Source organism: Leucopleurus acutus (assembly GCF_964270905.1).
Source record: "Leucopleurus acutus genome assembly, chromosome: 4".
Taxonomy (NCBI): Eukaryota; Metazoa; Chordata; class Mammalia; order Artiodactyla; family Delphinidae; genus Leucopleurus; species Leucopleurus acutus.
The window spans coordinates 64,335,789-64,348,008 of record NC_139146.1 but is presented as its reverse complement, the minus strand read 5'-3'; the positions used below and the strand labels follow the sequence as shown (position 1 = coordinate 64,348,008).

Here is a 12,220-nt window from a genome sequence, read left to right as displayed (position 1 = left end):
AGCACCATATTAATATAAAACTATAAGGCTTATTTAACTCCAAAACTTACATGTTTTCATGTGGATTTTATTTTTGTTCTTGAAAGGTTAGTGTACATGTAGAGATTGTCTGAACTAGTCAGTTTATTCATAATTCAGCAAATACTGAGCACTGTGTATAAGGCATAGTTTTATAGATTCTGGTACTACATAAATGAATACATTTTATTGCCTTTGCAAAACTTAAGTCTAGTGCAGGAAAGACAGAGAATAAGCAAGTAAATATGAGAAAAATGTTGATAACGTAAAAGCATGTGAGAATTAAAATGGTGTCCTGGAAACTATTAGATTAGTAATCTTGAGACCTGGATTTAATTATCAGTCCTAGACCGGCCATTAACCCACTGTATTTCTTCAATTAACAATCCCCCTCCCTACACCTTCTCTTTTTTTTTTTTTTTTGACTAAATCACAAGTCTGTTCAATTATTTATTTCTTTATTTTTGGCTGTGTTGGGTGTTTGTTGCTGCGCACAGACTTTCCCTAGTTGTGGCAAGCGGGGGCTACTCTTCGTTGCCATGCGTGGGCTTCTCATTGCAGTGGCTTCTCTTGTTGCGGAGCACAGGCTCTAGGTGCGTGGGCTTCAGTAGTTTTGGCACGTGGGCTTAGTAGTTGTGGCTCACAGGCTCTGGAGCGCAGGCTCAGTAGTTGTGGCGCACGGGCTTAGTTGCTCCACGGCATGTGGGATCTTCCCAGACTAGGGCTCGAACCCGTGTCCCCTGCATTGGCAGGCGGATTCTTAACCACTGCACCACCAGGGTAATCCCCTTCTCTTATTTTTAAATGGAAAATTTCTGAAGTCTTTACATTATCTAAAATACGATTAGGGAATTCCCTGGCGGTCCTGTGGTTAGGACTCCTCGCTTCCACTGCAGGGGGCATGGGTTTGATCCCTGGATTAGGAACTAAGATCCCACATTCTGCATGCCAGGTGGTGGCCCTGTCCCCCAAAGGTGATAAGATTAGCTCCTTTAAAAGGAATCTAAGATTCTTATGATACATGTAATTTTTTTTTAACTTTTCCATTTTTTATTATCGAAAAACTTCAACAAAAACAACAGTGAAGAAAAGAGAATAATGAACTCCTGAAGCAAATCTCAGATAGCATTTCATTACTATTTCAGAATGCATTCCTAAAAAATAGGGCACTATATTTAAAAAAAAATCATACTATGATTATCATACCTAAAAATTTATTATTAGCTATTATTATAATTAAAGTAGCCATTAACTATTTTATTAAATGCATATACATATATTATGGTGGGTCTTGTGTGTGTGTGTATATATTTATATGTGAACATATAAAAAGTACATAGAGTTTAACAAGTAACTATAAAGTGAGCATATGAACAAAGAAATAGACTATCAACACCTTCAGAATATCATCAGCACCCCTAAAAGTCTAGTGTGTACCTCCCAGTCATAAACTTTTTCTTTCATAACCACTATATAAATGCAGTCTCTCTGGTTTTCTTATAGTGTCACTGTCTATGTACAAATCTCTAAAAATATAGTTTTCTCTAGTTTTAGCTTTGAATTTTATATGAATGGAATCATATAGTATGGTTCCTTGTGTATGCGTCTTTTTCAGTATTATGTTTGAGCTTCATCCATGTTATTGCTTATGTGTTTTTCAATTATTTTTATTGCTGTATACTAAGTACTCTATTGTACTACTTAACCAATCCTCTCTTGCCACTGACTTCTAGTTTTTTGGCTTTTATAAACAACATTGCTATGAATATACTTGTATGCATGTTCTATTGTACATGTACAGGCTGCTTTAGGCCATAGACATAGACATTGGTGAAATTGTTGGGCCGTTGGGTGTGCATGTCTTTTACTTGCCGAAAACACCAAAGTGGTTGTAATTAACAATGAATGAGAGTTTTCATTTTCTATGTTGGACTTTTAAAAGTTAATTTTTACCAGTGAGGTTTTAAAGTTCTTTTACTTTACTGTTTTTCCCCCAAGACAGTGCCTTTTTAAAAAAACAGCTGTATTGAGTTATAATTGAAATACAATAGGTTGCACATGTTTGAAGTAGATACTATAATATATATCTAGTCTAGTCTTTGTTACCAGTTCTTAGCAGGGAGCTTCAAAAACCCTTGCAACTTCCTGAGTGATAGGAGTATCTTTGTTATGTTAATGAGGTGACTCTTGACCCCCTTCCTGGAGAGCTTCAGGAAGGGACTGGTCAGCAAAATGTTGGAGATTTGGAATTTTCAGCCAACTGGGAGAAGTGGGGGGGAGGCTAGTGACCTAGCTCAATGAAATGATAATGAATTAATTAATTAATTATTCCCACATAAGGAAGCCCAGTAAACCTCTGGAAACCAGGAGGAGCTTCCTGGTTGATGAACACATTGATGTGCCAGGAGAGTATTGTGTCAGATCCACCAGGAAAGAACATGGAAGTTATTCATCCCTGCCTTCTCTCCCCAAGATCTTGACCTATGCGTCTCTTCTGTTTAGCTGTTCCTGAGTTATGTCCTTTATAATAAACCTGTAATCATAAGTATAATGCTTTCAGCGAGTTCTGTGAGTCATTCTAGCAAATTACTGAACCTGAGGGTATTGTAGGAAGCCCTAAAGTCATAACTGGCCTATCACAAATGCAGGTGGCCCCCAGGACTTGCATGTGTCATCTGAAGTGCGGGGAGTTTTGTGAAGGAATTTTTTTGCTCTTTAACTTGCGGGGTCTGTGCTAACTCCAGGTAGTTAGTGTTAGAACTGAATTGAAATGTAGTACATCCAGTTGGTATCAGAGAGTTGCTGTCAGGGCAAAACAATTTGACAAGTTTTGACGTACATATATAGCCTTGAAACCATCATCACAATCAAGAAAATGAATGGATCTATCTCCCCCATATGTTTCCTTGTGTCCTTTTTTTTTTTTTTTTTGCGGTGTGCGGGCCTCTCACTGTTGTGGCCTCTCCCGTTGCGGAGCACAGGCTCAGCGGCCATGGCTCACGGGCCCAGCCGCTCCGTGGCATGTGGGATCTTCCCGGACCGGGGCACGAACCCGTGTCCCCTGCATCGGCAGGCGGACTCTCAACCACTGCGCCACCAGGGAAGCCCTCCTTGTGTCCTTTATTAATCTACCCTGCTCCCCATTTGTGTCTGTCTTTTTTGGCTCTGAACACAATGGAATTCCCAATTAAATTGGGAATTATATTCCCAATGGAATACTTCTCAGCACTTAAAAGGAATGAATTACTGATATGTACAACATGAATGGATCTCAGATGCATTATGTTAAGTGATAGAGCTAGATCCAAAGAGCAATGTACTGTGTAACTCCATTTATGTGATATTCTGGAATCACAGAATATCACAGATCAGGGGTTGCCAGACAGCACAGATCAGGGGTTGCCAAGGGCTAAGGAAGCAGCTGAGGGTTGACTTCACAGGGACACAAAGGAACTTTTTAGGGTGATGAAGTAGTCTATGCCTTGATTGTAATGTTGGTTACACAACTGTGTATTTGTCAAAATTCGTAGAATGGGACACTAAAAAGTGAATTTTATGTAATTTAACCTCAATAAACCTGTCTTTTAAAAAAAAGGTAAAAAGATTGGAAGAATTTGCTAATGCAGATCGTAAGTTACAGTGGCAGTATTTCAAGCAAAGTGGACTTTAGAACAAGTGATAGTGCCAAGGATAAGAAAAGATACTTGATAATAATAAAGGGGTCACTGCAGTAAGAAAATACAACAGTATATACCTAATAACAGCTTCCACATAGCTGAGAAATTAACAAGTACACATGGAAATTTCAACACTCCTCTTTCAGTAATTGATTAAACAAGTAGGCAGAAATCAGTAGGGTTGTAGAAGAGTTAATGTACCAATGCACTTGACCTAATTGACATTCCATTCAATAACAGCAGAAATACACATTCTTTTCAAGTGCACATGAATCATTCACTAAGACAGATAGCCCATGTGGTGGGCCATTAAACAAATTTCAGTACATTTAATATGATTCATATTACATACAGGGGTAATATCACAGGGAGTTTAATGAGAAATTAGTAAGAAAAGATGTCCAGAAAATACCGCAAATATTTGGAAATTAAACAGTATATTTCTGAGTAATACATGAATAAAAGAAGGAATCACAAGGAAAACTAGAAAATATTTTGAACTTCGTAGCAGTGCTTATTGAGAAATTTATTTTGATAAGCATTTAAATGTTCATATTAGAAGAGAACAATCTAGAATCAGTGATAGGCTTCTACCCTGAGAACCTAGGAAAAGAACAGCAAATTAAACCTAAAGAAAGTATTGGGTTGGCCAAAAAGTTAGTTTGGTTTTTTCTGTTAAGATGGCTCCAGTAGCGCTTAGTTGTCTTTAACTTCCTTTGAAACAATTTTGTTAGATTGTATTGTGACAGCTGTCATATCAGTGTGCATTAAAAAAAAAAAATCTTATCAAAATTGGTGAATTTTTGTGTAGCCATTTTAACATTGAAGATGGAAGAAAAACAACATTTTCAGCATATTATGCTTTATTATTTCAAGCAGGGTAAAAACGCAACTGAAATGCAAAAAAAGCTTTGTGCAGTGTATGGAGAATGTGCTGTGACTGATTGAATGTGTCAGAAGTGGTTTGCAAAGTTTCCTGCTGGAGATTTCTTGCAGGTAGACCAGTTGAAGTTGATAGCGATCAAATGTAGACATAAATTGAGAACAATTAACGTTATACCATGTGGGAGATAGCTGACATACTCAAAGTATCCATGTCAAGCGTTGAAAATCATTTGCATGAGCTTAGTTATGTTAATTGCTTTGGTGTTCAGGTTCCATGTAAGTTAAGTGGGGGTGGGGGGTGGGGGGTGGGGGGGGTGGGAACCTTTCGGCCGTATTTCTGCATGCCATTCTCTATTTAAACGTAACGAAAACGTTCTGTTTTTAAAACAAATTGTGACGGGCGATGAAAAGTGGATACTGTACAATAATGTGGAATGGAAGAGATTGTGGGGCAAGCGAAATGAACCACCACGAACCACGTTAAAAGCCGGTCTTCATCCAAAGAAGGTGATGTTGTGTATATGGTGGGATTGGAAGGGAGTCCTCTATTATGAGCTCCTTCCAGAAAACCAAATGATGAATTCCAACAAGTACTGCTCCAAATTAGACCAACTGAAAGCAGCACTTGACGAAGAAAAGCATCTGGAATTAGTCAACAGAAAACGCATAATCTTCCATCAGGATAACACAAGACTGTGTTTCTTTGATGACCAGGCAAAAACTGTTACAGCTTGGCTGGGAAGTTCTGATTCATCTGCCGTATTCACCAGACATTGCACCTTTGGATTTCCATTTATTTTGGTCTTTACAAAATTCTCTTAATGGAAAAAATTTCAATTCCCTGGAAGACTGTAAAAGGCACCTGGAACAGTTCTTTGCTCAAAAAGAGTAAAAGTTTTGGGAAGATGGAATTATGAAGTTGCCTGAAAAATGGCAGAAAGTAGTGGAACAAAAGGGCGAATACGTTGTTCAATAAACTTCTTGGTGAAAATGAAAAATGTGTCTTTTATTTTTACTTTTAAAACTGAAGGAACTTTTGGGCCAACCCAGTAGAAAGCAGGACGTAGTAAAGGTAAGAATGGGGATCAATCAAATAGAAAATGCGCAAACAGTAGACAAAACTAATAATGCCAAATTTGGTTCTTTGAAAAGATAATAAAATTGGCAAAACCGCTTTTAGATCAGGTTTCTCCACCTTGGCTCTGTTGACTTTTACAGCCTGCTAATTGTGGGGAGCTGTCCTATCCCTGGTCTCTACCCCTAGATGCCAGTAGAGCCCCTTTTCCCAGTTGTGACAACTAAAAATGTCTACAGACATTGGCAGATATCCCCTGGAGGTGGGTGGCAAATTCACTCCTCCTCGAGACCACTACATTAGAACAACCAAGATAAAAAAGGGGGGGCAAGGGGGAAAAAATAAAAAGTAAAAAAAAGAAAGAAGACAAAAATTAGCAATATCAGTGAAAAAAGAAACATCAGTTTAGATTTTATAGTCATTAAAAAGGTAATAAAGGCATATTATAAGCAAGTTAATGCTAGTAAATTCAGTATCCTAAATGAAATAGATATATTTCTGGAAAAATGCAAATTACCGAAACTGACTTAAGATGAAATAGAAAACCCGATAGCTTTATACTGATTTTAACTATTATACATTGCAGGTGATAACTGGTCATTTAGCTTTTGGCAGATGTTGTGATTGATTATCACTCCTGCTCAAGGTCAAGAAATATTCACTTAGGAGCTACTCTGTGCTAGGCAAAGGGCTAGGCACTCAGTGTACAGTTTTTGTTTTTGTTTTTTGCCGCTCCACACAGCATGAGGGATCTTAGTTCCCCAACCAGGGATGGAACCTGTGCCCCCTGCAGTGGAAGAGCAAAGTCTTAACCATTGGACCGCCAGGGAAGTCCCACCTTATACTGGTTTTATTTTATTTTTAAAATTTTATTTATTTATTTTTGTCTGCATTGGGTATTCGTTGCTGCGCGTGGGCTTTCTCTAGTTGTGGCGAGCAGGGGCTATTCTTCATTGCGGTGTGCCGGCTTCTCATTGTGGTGGCTTCTCTGGTTGCGGAGCACAGGCTCTGGGCGCGTGGGCTTCAGTAGTTGTGGCACGTGGGCTCAGTATTTGTGGCTCAAGGGCTCTAGAGCACAGGCTTAGTAGCTGTGGTGCACAGGCTTAGTTGCTCTGGGGCATCTGGGATCTTCTCGGACCAGGGCTCGAACCTATGTCCCCTGCATTGGCAGGCAGATTCTTAACCACTGCACCACCAGGGAAGTCCCTTTATACTGATTTTAGAAACTAGATTTGCAACTAAAAACTTTCCCACAAATAAAGACCCTGATGACTTCATTGATGAATTTTATTAAACACTTAAGGAAAAAAGCATACTAGTCCGACACAAACTAAGCGAACAGGAAGAGTGAACACTTCCAGCTCACTTTATATGACCAATATTACCTTGATACCAAAGCAAAACATATTACAAGAAAAGAAATCTGCAGACCAAGAGCCTAAATGAACAACAAAATATTAGCAGGGGAGATCCAGCCAGCCAAACCAAACAAACCAAAAATAGGAAAAACAAAAAACAAAAAAAACCCACCGCACACATGCGAGACATAGTGCACCCCCAATGACCACCATGTCAGGTTTATTCCAGGAGTGCAAATTTGGTTTAATATTTGAAAATCAGTCAATTTATTTGCACATATTAACACTAGTGTAAATTGGGAAAAACATGTTATCATCCCTACAGATGTGGGAAAAGTATCTGAAAAAAAATCTTCATAAAAACTAACAGCACCTTAGGAATAGAAGGTAAAACTTTCTCAACCTGATAAAAAGGCATCTACAGAAACCCATTAACTTAATATGTAATGGTGAAAGACTGAATGCTTTCTAAGATCTCAAAAGAGGCAAAAATGTCTGCTCTCACTTTTGTTCAGTATCGTGGTTTTGCTAGCACAATAAGGAAAAGAAAAGGCATACAGGGCTTCCCTGGTGGCGCAGTGGTTGAGAATCCACCTGCCAATGCAAGGGGCACGGGTTCGAGCCCTGGTCCGGGAAGATCCCACATGCTGCGGAGCAACTAAGCCTGTGCATCACAACTACTGAGCCTGCGCTGTAGAGCCCGCATGTCACAACTACTGAAGCCCACATGCTTAGAGCCCGTGCTCGGCAACAAGAGAAGCCACCGCAATGACAAGCCTGCGCACTGCAACGAAGACTAGCCCCCGCTCACCGCAAATAGAGAAAGCCCGCGTGCAGCAATGAAGACCCAATGCAGCCAAAAATAAATAAATAAAATAAATAAATTTAAAAAAAAAAAAAGAAAAGGCATACAAATTAGAGAAGATAAAATTAAACTGTCCTTTTTTGTTAATGATATTGCATTTATAGAAAATCCTGAGAAATGCATAAACAAGCTACTAGAACCAGTAAAGCTGTGTAGCAGTGTGAAAGGCTCAGTATGCAAAAATTGACTGCCTATATGTAATAGGAACCAGCAATTGGAAAATGCAAAGTTTTTAAAATTCGCAGTAGCATCCATAAGGTAAATAGTTGGAAGTAACAAAATATAAAAGACCAATACACTGAAAACTACATAATAAATGCTGGAAGACATTTTTTTCCACTCAACAAACTTTTAGTGAGTACATGTCAAACCAAAGTCTTCGTGCCAAAGGTATAGAAATAAACAGAGTGCAGCCATAGCCCTAGGAGAGACAATAAATAGGAAAGCAGAAAGCACAGTGAGATAAGCATTGTGATGGAAGTGCAACATGGAGAGTATCCTTCCAGAAGGATGCAGTGATTGTCCCAATATTCAGTCAGTCTGGAAGAGAAAAACCTAAATCAGTGGAGACATATACCATATTTGTGGATCAGAGAACTCAGTATTATTAAAATGTCAGTTCTCTTACCATTGTTTTCCGTTGCATGTCCTTGGCCACCAATGGGATTTAGTCCCCCATTTTTTTGACTATTTGGGTTTCTTTCAAAAAGTGCTTAGTCTAGCAAGTCATTTGTCCATTTTACAATTGGCTTTTCTCTTCCTTACTGAATTGTAGGAGTTCTTTACATATATTTAGATAGGTTCTTTGTTGGTTATGCGTGTCACAAGTATCTACTTTCATTAAGTGGCATGTCTTTTTGAAAACTTTAGTGATATCTTTGATGAATGCACATTAACTTTAATTTATGGAAAGAATCAATCCATAGCTAGTACTTTTTGTGTCTTGATTTAAGAAATCCTTCCTGCTCAAGATCATAAAGATACTCAATTTTTTTTTTTGCTGCATTGGGTCTTCATTGCTGCGTGCAGGCTTTCTCTAGTTGCGGCGAGTGGGAGCTCCTCTTCCTTGTGGTGCATGGGCTTCTCATTGTGGTGGCTTCTCTTGTTGCAGAGCACGGGCTCTAGGTGCACGGGCTTCGGTAATTGTGGCACGCAGACTCAGTAGCGTTGGCACACGGGCTTAGCTGTTCTGCGGCATGTGGGATCTTCCTGGACCAGGGCTGGAACCTGTGTCCCCTGCATTGGCAGGCAGATTCTTAACCAATGTGCCACCAGGGAATTCCCTCTTATTATGAATTTATTTATTTATTTTTTGCTGCGTTGGGTCTTTGCTGCTGTGCACAGGCTTTCTCAAGTTGCGGAGAGTGGGGGCTATTCTTCCTTGTGGTGCACGGGCTTCTCATTGCGGTGGCTTCTCTTGTTGTGGACCGTGGGCTCTAGGGGCGCGGGCTTCAGTAGGTGTGGCACACAGGCTCAGTAGTTGTGGCTCGTGGACTCTACAGCTCAGGCTTAGTAGTTGTGGTGCACTGGCTTAGTTGTTCCGCAGCATATGGGATCTTCCCGGACCAGGGAATGAACCTGTGACCCCTGCATTGGCAGGCGGATTCTTAACCACTGCGCCACCAGGGAAGTCCCCCTCTTAATTTTTAAAAACTTTCTTAGATGTCCCTTTCAAATTTTGATTTTTATCCCACTGGGAATTAATTGTTTTTGGTAGGTTCTAAAGTGGTCTGTCTTTACCATTACTTTTGGGCTTGGAAAATGTTATTGATATTTTCTGTGGTATGGTTTAGGAGTATGTGCTATAAAAATCCTCATTAACATTTTGAAGGCTCTCTGGATTTTAATGATGTTCAGTTTATTGAATATTTTCTTCATAATCTTTTATAACTAATTAAAGAAAACTAAGTATAAAAGAAATGGCAAAACAGCTTTTCAGAATAATTTGTCTACCTGAAAAGTTGACTGTGCTGACATTTTTCCTTTGAAATATTTCTAACAATTTGTAAATTGCTGATTTGGGGACCACATAGACACGTTTTGCTTGTCCCTCACAATGGTATGAACTTTTTGGAGTGGCTGAAATTCTCAAGTCGGATGATTTCACTTAACCTTTTATTGTGTCCTGATCAACTGAATGATTTTGCAGTACTAGGTCTGCATTCTCACCTGGCAACAATTAGCTGAAACCAGCTCTTGTCTTTGGATGGGGCGTGTGCTCTCCATTTCTCCCAAGTGGTTATTTCCATTTCCCTCCCCTTGAGTTGTGACCCCTGCTATAGACCTATGTTTAGACTATATTTACTTAAAAATTCTAAACAAATTTCGAGCAACAGACATAATATACTGATTGTCTAGAACTGATGAAGTTTTTTGCCAGAATGGTAGGGACATATGGATCATATTTTTAAAAATATACATGATATATATTATCAGAGTAGATGTTAAAAAGACATTTCATGAATTTAAAAAAATTTTATTGAAGTATAGTTGATTTACAGTGTTGTGTTAATTTCTGCTGTACAGCAAAGTGATTCAGTTATACATATACTTTTTCATATTCTTTTCCATTATGGTTTATCACAGGATATTGAATATAGCTCCCTGTGCTATACAGTAGGACCTTGTTGTTGATCCATTCTATATAAACTAGTTTGCATCTGCTAATCCCAAACTCGCAATCCTCCCCCATGCAAAGCTTCCTAGCTTTTATGAGGGGTAGCAATGGTTTACAAACTTATTTTAGTCTTAAGGTATTGTACTGCCCAAATACAGAAGGTCAATATATAAAGCTAATGAAAAGCCAGCTGCTCAGAGGCAAGCAACTGAGAGACCCTGGGCATGTGCCCGTCACACCACTCCTTTTGGCTGTCTTGTTGCCTCTACCAGGGCTACTAGGAACCTCAAAGTTGGAACATGGTTGCAACAGCTGTTCTGGAAAATCTCCCAAGTAGCTCAAGTCATATTGGAAACTTGCACCCCAAACCTTAAAAACAAAAGTTCGTTTTACCTAATCAAATTGCGTCCTTATAATTTTGTAATATTTCAGACATTCATAGGGAATAATAAGACAAACATTTATGTACCTACCACTCACCTTTATCAAATCTTAACATTTTACTTTGTTGCTTTGGTTTTTTTATTTTAACTGGAGTATAGTTGATTTACAATGTTGTGTTTCTGTTGTATAGCAAAGTGAATCAGTTACACATATTACATATATCCACTCTTCTTTTAGATTCTGTTCCCATATAGGTCATTACAGAGTATTGAGTAGAGTTCCTTGTGCTACACAGTAGGTCCTTACTAGTTATCTGTTTTATATATAGTAGTGTGTATATGTCAATCCCAATCTCCCAATTTAGCATTCTCCGCCTTTCCCCCCTGGTAACTATAAGATTGTTTTCTACATCTGTGACTCTATTTCTGTTTTGTAGATAAGTTCATTTGTACCATTTTTTTAGATTCCACATATAAGTGATAATCATATGATATTTGTCTTTCTGCATCTGACTTCACTCAGTATGACAGTCTCGGTCCATCTGTGTTGCTGCAAATGGTATTATTTTATTCTTTTTTTGTGGCTGAGTATTATTCCATTGTATATATGTACCACATTTCTTTATCCATTCCTCTGTCAATGGCATTTAGGTTGCTTCCATGTCTATTGTAAACAGTGCTGCAGTAAACATTGGGGTGCATGTATCTTTTCAAATCGTGGTTTGCTCCGGGTCATGAATTTTAATGTTCTTTCAAAAAAAAAGTTTGCAAGCTTACTATGTGCCAGTCGTGTTCTAGTCATTGAGGATACAACTGTTAACAAAACAGATAAAAATTCTTTTCCTGACAAGAGTTAGGTGAAAGAAACAAATGACTTCTAAAACTGGAAAACATTTTTCTCAGCTATATGTTAATGTTAAAATCAAGTGGAATAAACACAAATATTTCAAAACATGTTAAAAGAAATAAAGCTCTGGATGAAGTAATAGTAGTGTAATAAATAATAATTTTAAAAAGAACATCTGGTCCTTGGGAATTCGCTAGGATTCAAAACTTTCAGAAGGGAATGCACCACACACATTGTCATAAAATATAGACAAGTATAATATGAATGGCTTAACCTGGGAAAAACAACACAGATGTGGATGACTGTAAATCACTATGCCATATGCATTTCTCATTTAAAAGGTTTTAAAGTAGAATTAGAATACTTTATAAATGTGATTTTATTTCCATATTATTAACATCTCTATATCAAACTAGTGATGCACAGATAAAATCAGAAAATCAGAAGATTTTATATATTAAAATCAGAAAAAGAATAATACATCTTCCCCACCCC

General features: G+C 38.3%; 1 protein-coding gene across 3 annotated transcripts in view; it reads left to right on the top strand.

Moving 5' to 3' along the window:
- The window catches only part of PDS5A (PDS5 cohesin associated factor A), a 136,112-nt gene that overhangs the window by 38,955 nt on the left and 84,937 nt on the right, over positions 1-12,220 (top strand). The window lies entirely within an intron of this gene.